The following is a 9288-nucleotide window of genomic DNA, read 5'->3' as shown; positions in this document are numbered from 1 at the left end:
TTATGGCCAAATTAGAGATTTGTTGGGTACGCTTACTAAGTGATTACAGCTGAATACTCTGTCTGTTTAGATAGCTCAAAATTAGCATTTACCTATACTGATGTCATGTGACAATATACAATGACAAAAAATGTTAACTTGGGATGGTAGGAAATTTGAGGCCAAAGTGTCGTGAAAAAAAAGAAAATTCTCAGCTTATATCACAAAATCTCATGTCTGAAATGCAAAATATATTTGTCTATATAAACTGTATATTAACTGCCCAAAATTGGTTTCCCCTAAATACATTAATTAAAGCCTCAAATAGTATACGAAATTTGCATGCAAATTCAAAAAACAATGTTATGGTTAGTTTCAAGTTTATATTTATAAGTAAAAGCAACATTTTTTACTTCATATTTGTCGAGGAAAATATGCTGGAAATACGCTTTCAATATTAAGCGTCGATATTTCTGTCCGTGAAACATGAATCTAAAATTAATATTTAAAAGCAATTTCTTATATCTATAATTCTGTTGGCATTTCACAGGTGTGAGAGGTTGAATTGAACGTTCGCATCGATAGTGTTGATAGTAGTTTCTCAACACTGTAAGTCTAATCGTCGTCCATCTATTTCTCGTTCGATCAACTATATATGAGAAGAAACGATAACAATGATCATAAAAATTACATATTTTCCATGTGAAGTTAAAAAACGTCATTTTATTTACCCTCGTAATTAAAAGCAAATCAAACTTTACATTGGAAGTGACAGTTATGGCCAGACAACAGATGATATGGAAGTCGATGTGACCTTGTTTATCGTTGAAAGAGAATAGCGATTTTTTGGAAACGAGGAACACGTCTACCCTTTTCAAGCGTCGGAGGCAGTTTTTCGCATCAATTCTTGTTTTCTCTCAAATGCGAAAACAACGTTTCTGGTTCTTGACCATTTTCGATGCCCCACACGGAAAAATATTACTTTGACATTTGGATCCCTAAAAACGCAATTAATCGATTTATATAGAACACTTTTTTAGCTTTATGTAATGTTCCGAACGACTTAGAATACGTTTGTTTAACCCTAGCCTGGGACAAGGCTCCGTAGTGGGCAAAAAGGAGTCTGTTCGCCTCCTGGACTTCCGCAAGGCTTTCTTCGCTCTCCGATTTTTTTCGCCATGTTCTTCCACTTCGGAGCTTGGTCCCAGGCTAGTTTGTCCTATCCTGCGTCATTCATTCTGGATTATGTCACTTTTGTTGTCTGAATACACTGATGATATGCGATTTCTTCAGTAATAAAGAACTTAATACAAACATAACGTTCACAATTAACATAGTAGCCTGAGAGAAATACAGTTTGTTTAAGACAATGAAAAGAAGGAACCACCCCCATAGTTAAGGTTGACTCGCTCATGGCTGGTGGCCACGAATAGTTCACGATCGGCATAAAATGTTTATTTAGCTACGACTAAATACAACCTACATGGACCAGGACCAGTCCAAACCTGTCAAGAAGAGCTACCAGGAAGTAATCACTGTCAAGACACGATGCCACAACCTACAAATTAATCAAATAAAAAAAGTACAGCTTCCCCTTCTACCAGAGGTTTTTCCAGTTGATAGTCTCACATTTACACTGTAGACCAAAATTCACAAAAACTCGATCACAGTAGTGGCCCTGAAAAAAAATTTGCCCAGTCTAAATCACCCAGATCCTACTTCCTCTCACATATTACGAGGTCGGCCTATAACTCGTTTTTGCCTCAGCTGAATTGCTGTTAGACATTCTAAGAGTCCTCTATTTTTTTTTCCTGGTTAGTTACGCCATTTTAAATCCCTTCAGGCGAAACAAGTCGACCTCAGACTTCCTCGCTCGCTCGGTCGCTGCGCAACCTCATGCATTGAAGCTCGCCTCACTTACTTTAATAACTTATGAGAGATCGACTTGTAGCACGTCTAAATTGCTGTCACAGCGTTATTTGTTATAAAGTAGGATAGAAAACACGTCAAAACAACTCGTAATGATTAAAAGAGTATCGCTAAAGTACTAACACGTATTAGAAGGGATTTGCTATTTACCTGAAGCATTATAACGTCCTTGTCAAAAATGTCGGACCCACATTTGACATTGAAATCGTGATACACCTGGTTGGAAAACAAAGTTGCAAATAAATTATGAAATTCAATCAATAAATGCACAAGAAGTCAAATTTCTTCTCACGTTTTTATTTTATATATTTATAGATTTATAGATTATCTACCTATTTATCTATTTATTTTTTCATATAGGTATTTATTTTCGAGAAACTATTTCGACTGTAAATTGGACGAGTTTGAAATTTAAAGCGCTGAAAGTTGGTGCATTTCAAGAGACAAGGCAAGAGACTGGAGACTAGAGAGTCTGGCAATAAGATATTTCTTTCTCTTTGGGGCTTCACACTATCTTTAAGTGAAAACTTCAACAATTGACACAGGAAGATAGATTTCTTAAATCTGTATACCTGATTAATGACCGCATAACCATTCCTTCTCCACATCGCAGCTTGAACTTGAGCAACCATGGCAAGAGTACGCAGCGGGTACTCCATTAGGAATAACTTCAGTCTGTCATCCTGAGCATAAATAAATAAAGGAGTACATACATAATTACACTCGATATACTTCAGCCTGCGATCAAGCCTTCTAATTGAGATTCTCGAGACGTACTGCAGCTGTGGTCGCACCACAGGATTTCTTCCAGACCCAAAAGTTAGAACTACATACTACATAAATAGTACCATGTAAAAGTACTGCAGAAGAGGTTTCATTTGAATGGTAACACCATAGGATATCATCCACAGACCCAAAAGTTAGAACTACATACTAAATAAATAGTACCACGTGAAAGTACTGCTGAAGAGGTTTCATTTGAATGGTCACACCATAAGATTTCATCCACAGACTCAAAAGTTAGAACTACATACTAAATATATAGCACCACGTGAAAGTACTGCTGAAGAGGTTTCATTTGAATGGTAATACCGTAACATTTCATCCACAGACTCAAACGTTAAAACTATATACTAAATAAATAGTACCATGTGAAACTACTGCTGAAGAGGTTTCATTTGAATGGTAAAACCATAACATTTCATTCACAGACTCAAAAGTGAGAACTACGTACTAAATAAATAGTACCATGTAAAAGTACTACTGAAGAGCGAGTTATCCAGGGCAAAATTTTATAGAAAATGACCTGAGGGGAAACGAAAATTGGTTCAAGTTAGCGGGAGTTCGAGTTATCGAGGGTTCGAGTTACCGAGGGTAAAATTACAGTGAAAGTATGACAGAAATCCAGGGGAAATCGATTTTGGTTCGAGTTAGCGAGGGTTCGAGTTATCGGGAGTCGACTGTACATAAATGGAGCCAAAACCTTTAAAATGCTATAAAGTACAAATGTTGCTACACTGTACACATGTATGTACCTTGGTAAAATGAATTGCAAAGGCTTTCTCTCCCACAGGATCAATAAACATTCTACAAAAAAAAAGACATTAGTCTAAAATGGCACTCCATAGTATGAACTTTTGATCAAGGATTATATTTCAAAATGAATGATCATCATAGAAACTTTGAAAATTCTTTACTCACGTGTTCATGTGGGTGTGCGCCCTAGCAACTGTTAGATAAAAAACAAAAATCAACACAAAAGGATTGCTGCTGCACTGCACCTTTCGATTCTTCTGTCTCTTGTACTTACACGGAAGTGATACAAACATATATCATTATAATAACTTTATTTATATAGCGCTCACATCCTGAGTTCATGGCGCTTTACAACGTGAAAAAAGGGGAAAGTGATATAATTTACATATCATAAGCATGAAACAAAACAAAAATATATATATATATATATTAAAAATCTATTTACAATCATTATATTACAGCTCTTAAAATCATAAAGTTTACAAAAACAAAGACACACTCTCTAAAAATTGCCTAAAAAGATATGTTTTCAATTCTTTCTTAAAACCAGTTAAAGATGGTGACTTACCCAAATCTAATGGTAGTGAATTCCACTGTTTAGGGGCACACACTGAAAAAGCCTTGTCCCCGTAAGTTTTCGTTATTGATCGACGTTGGTCTAACAGCTGCTTTGATGCGGACCGCAAGACCCTAGAATGCGATTGATAACTCAGTCTGTCCGCCAGATAGCTGGGGGAAAGGTTGTTAAGTGATTTGAAAACTAGCAAAAGAATTTTAAAAACAATACGATAACTAACCTGAAGCCAGTGAAGGTCAAATAAGACAGGCGTAATGCGATCAAATTTACGAATCTGAGTAACAATTTTGGCGGCAGTGTTCTGAACGTATTGAAGCTTTTTCAACTGCGTTTTCCTACAGCCGTAGAGTAAGGAATTGCAATAGTCTAGCTTAGATGTTATGAAAGCATGCACAGCAATGTCACTAGACTCCCGTGTGAGATATTTTCTAATCTTTGATAAGTCCCTAAGCTGGTTAAAGGATGACCTGCAAATGTCTGAGACGTGCAGGTCGAATAACATGTTGTCATCAAGTACTACTCCCAGACTCCTAGCATTGGCGGTGGTTGTCAGCCTCTCATTACTGATACTGAAGTAGCTGAAGGGTGGACGAGCCTGGTACTTCGAGTAAATAAGCATAATTTCTGTTTTGTCGTGATTGAGTTTTAGCTCGCTTACGTTCATCTAATGACATATATCAACGACACAGTTCTCTACGCGCAGCCTTGCAACATCGACATCACAATCCTTGAACGATATGTAGAGCTGAGTATCATCAGCATAGAAATGATACACGAGACCATGACTTCGCCAGGGGGGTCTTGTGACTGAGATTGTTAACAGTGCTTGTACAAAGCCTGCTGTAGACAAAATAAAATTTCATCAAGACTTGCGAATTTTAATTTCATTTCTTCACTTGGTTTATAGCATGTAACTGTTATTCTCCTGTTTTTTTTTTTTCTGAGCCCCCGAATGGCAGCTGCATTCTCATAATCAAAGTCCTCTTCTGATTTTCGGTGTTTGGAATTCATCGATTTCGGAAGATTTGGTATTGTTTTAGGTGACTGAACTTCTTCTACCAGATTTCCACCACTTTTCTTTTCCACGGTAAAAAAAAATCAATTTGCTTTGACAAGCTTTTCTTTTTTGTTCCACGCATCTTAGGTTGACTGTCTGAGTTTTCCATTGTGACTTGTGTGATACTGCTTAAAATGTGAGCGCTGGAATTTCAGTTCTCACTCTATGGCTCTTATGTTTGTCGGCCAATTTCGAGATGGCTGCCTTAAGGTGAAACAAGTGCGTCACAGGCTTAAACATATTCATCCAATGGTAAATCACCTTTACAATCAGTTAATTACGAGAAAACACACAAGAAAAACACCATGGACAATGTTTCATAAATGTTATTGAGTGATTTTGTCCCTAAAATACCTAGTTCTAGATGTCAACATAAGCATCCATTCGGATAGATCTTTGATTTTAAGCCAGGCGGCAACCATTTTCCAGTGAATTAAGCCAAGCGGCCCGCCTAAGCTTAAATACCTGGGGAGAACACTGGTGCAAAGTGTCTGAACTAATTTTGTCGCCGATTGTAGGTCGATTCTCAATTTTCTTTGTCTCCTTGCCTTAATTCATGAATAATCAGAACTAGGAGACAAAGAAAATATTGAATCAATCTAGGGTAAAACATTTTAACTTGCATTTAGTTTTGACCTGCAATACACACCTGCCCCCACAAAACAGCCCCCTTTACACAATGGCCACAAAAAAATTAATAGTTTAAAAGGTAGCTATATTATGTATAGGATCAGATGTAACAGCACTCACCTTTATTATTTTTCTGGACTGCTCACATTCGCCATAACTCCCCGACCTCACAATTGATCTTCCCTGTATGATGAAAAACTTTTAACATGGCATGGAAGATTACTTAAAATGAGGAAGATTATGTAACTGGCAATAGATGAATCTTGGCAGACCTCATCAACTACATGTGAATTTTTGCTCACTAGCAGCCTAGCCTGAGAAAACAGCCAAAGTTATGCATCACACCACCAGTTGGTTTCCCCATGAGATGACACCTGAGGAACAACCACAGATGTTACTGCTCAGAATTTGGTAGTGCTTCAGATTGATTGAAGCAAACTTCCCTCACAGCAGTGACCAATCAGACACACTACTCAGATCACGGTAGTAACACATCATCACTGCGGAATTTCTCCAGTCGTTCCTCTCAAACCGAGGGTTGTCCAATACTCACAACCAATCGTACCATTGGTATCAATGGACCATCGGTTTGACGAATTGTATCCGTTTGTGTATATTGGACATGTGTGTTTGGGAAAGACTTTCGTTGCGAAAAAAGCAGCTTTGAGTTCGAGGACGTTTATGTGATGTCTGGTTTGCGGTTAGTTCCTGGCAGAATGAGCGCCAGCCTGCTTTGGATACGTCTGAAGTTATGCCCCTGTAGTAGGTCAAGCATTAGCAAAGAAGTGGCTCTTGAATCCTCTATGGAGCTGCCCAGGATTCGAAAATCGTCTGTATAGATAATTTAGCCTGCGAGCAAGCTCTCCTATTTGGGCGAGCGAAGCGAGTCTCGCGAGAACGCGCAAGCGAGCGGAGAAGCCGCGAGGGGCAGAGGAAAGGAGAGCTTGCAACTATCTCTCATAAAATTTCATTTGTACTTCCCCCAGACAAAGGGAAATACAATTGGCTGAACAATGACGTTCCGAAAAACAAAGTTGATTGATTACAGGCCAAGCTGGCAGCCCCTTCGTCTGTGTGTCAAGTTTGGTTCTCAGGGGGATCAGATTGGTACCGAAAACTTGTTTCAGCCTTCAAAGCAGACGAGGGGGCTCGTTTGATTTAGTTCTCGCAAAGAGAATATTGCGAGCTGAGGATATGTCGGACCGAATTTATAGTTCTTGTGGAAGGAAAATGAAAACCCTTCTTCAGTTGTATTCGTTTGTGTCAAGCGTCTTGTTTAGTTCTGAAAACGAGAAGAGTGACAGTGAAGAGGGATTCAAGCTCCCGGTTCAAGCGCTGCCTTCCAACGTCCGTTTCTTCGCCCGATTGAATTCCACGGGGAAGAAAAATTCAGAAACATGTACCTGACAGTGTAGCTATGTAGCTGGACCGTAAAGAAGGACAGGAGAAAGAGTTGGTACGTACATACATACATACATACATACATTTATTTGATAAGTAGGATTGAAATAAGCAACTGTACAGCTGATGTGGACCTACTACTACTAGTCTAGATAAGAGAACAAAGATTTACAATACAATTATTTGAGATAAAATCAAATAATCAAATAATTTAAAAATATCTAAATTCAGTGTTCTTATTATATTTTACTGAGCATTCCTTTTGAAAACTGATGTCCCTAACATAGGTCTTGATCGATTTTCACTTTCTTTTAAAAGAGTGAGGGTTTTCAAGCTGTTTGATGGTGTCAGGTAAAGAGTTCCAGGCAATTTCAGCTCTGTGTTTAAATGAACGACGACCCTGTTTAGTTCTTGTCCTAGATACAACAACATTTAACGATTTCCTAAGACTATAAAAGGCAGAAGCGTTCTTAACAACTAAACTATTTATATCACCTAACTCTAAATTATAAAAAGTTCTATGCGTTATATTTAGAATACGAGAGCAATAAAAATATTTTAATGGCATCCAACTTGCATTTATGAGTACTGTTTCGTCTTCCATGTCTCTTGGTAGTTTGTGGATAAGTCTTGCTGCTCTGAGGTGGATTAGTTCTAGGTCTTTCCTCAAATAATCTGAGCAAGAGCCCCACACAGCCATACTATATAATACGCTTGGGATTACTGTTTTGTCATAAATTGCTTCTAGTGTGGCTTTTGGTAAAAAGCTTATGCGTCTTAAGAATTTAACTTTAGAGCTGTATGACGTAGAGACCGATTTTACACGGTTGGCCCAGGAGAGTCTTTCATCAATGGCTATACCAAGACATACAGATAAAGATCTGTATTCAATGGTTTTGTCTCCCCAAACTAAGGGCTTCAGAGGTCCAATAAAGGGTTTTGTATCCAGGAGTACTGCATCGCATTCCCTTCATGAATAATTAATCTATTCTTTTGGCACCAGGTTTGTAGCTGATCGAGTATCACCTGGAGAGCTATAGCAACCTCATCAGTAGTGTTACCAGTGGTATAAATGGTAGTGTCGTCAGCATACATGTAAAATACGCCATTTTTAATGCTGTCTGGAAGATCATTTACATAAGTAATAAAAAGCCTAGGTCCCAATAGGGAACCCTAAGGGACCCCAATTTTTAACAGGTTTAGATTCCGAAGATGCGTCGTATATTTGTGCCAATTGGCTTCTACTTGCTAAATAATCTATAAACCATATCCACATATCTTCTGACATTCCCAATACCTTACGTTTCTCACCCTGAATGACATGATCTACACAATCAAAGGCTTTCCTAAAGTCAAGGAACAATTCGTCTACTTTAAGCCCATCGTCCAAGGCTTCTTTCCACACTTAGGTAAGGTGCAACAAAAGACTACCTGTAGAATGACTCTTCCTTAATCCCATTGTCTGCCAGACAACAGACTGTGAGTGGTCAGATCATTATCAAAAGATCTACAAACCACCCTTTCCAAAATTTTGCTAGGAACACTTAGGAGTGATATAGGTCTGTAGTTATTTTCATCTAGCCTGTTGCCCTTTTTGAAAACTGCAGTTACCTGGGATTTCGTCCAACTGATAGGGAATTAACAATCTTCTCTGCTTTTCATATAAATTTCAAAGAGCCCTGAAAAACGTTTTACTGAACTGACACAGGGCAAAATGGATTATATTTAACAAATAGATTCCATATTTCTTTTTTTGAGATTCCATGTTGCCAATCGCTTGAAAAAGGTTTTTTTATATGTGCAGACGGAGCGCATAAAACCTAGACAGACACACCACACAAATCAAGAACAAGCAGAGTTTAGGTAACTACCAGCAGATAAACATAGGCAATAACTGGTACAAGTAAAGAAATATTGGATTGAAAAACAGAATTCTGTCCTAAAGGAGCGATGTATGGACAACAAATTAAACTAATTTTCATTAACCTTACGGATTTTCATTCATTTTCTTTTCACAGTAAAACAGTAAAACAAGGACATGAAAGAGATAGTATGCAGAGAGTTGACTGGCGGTCTTATTTTCTAATTCTCTATATATTTAACACGTTTTTATCAGAAATTATTCCTACAGTAACAATAATTAAGTCACTTTCCTCTTGGTACAAGGTATGATCACGTT

Source organism: Porites lutea, chromosome 2, assembly GCF_958299795.1.
Source record: "Porites lutea chromosome 2, jaPorLute2.1, whole genome shotgun sequence".
NCBI lineage: Eukaryota > Metazoa > Cnidaria > Anthozoa > Scleractinia > Poritidae > Porites > Porites lutea.
Note: the sequence above shows the minus strand (reverse complement) of the source record.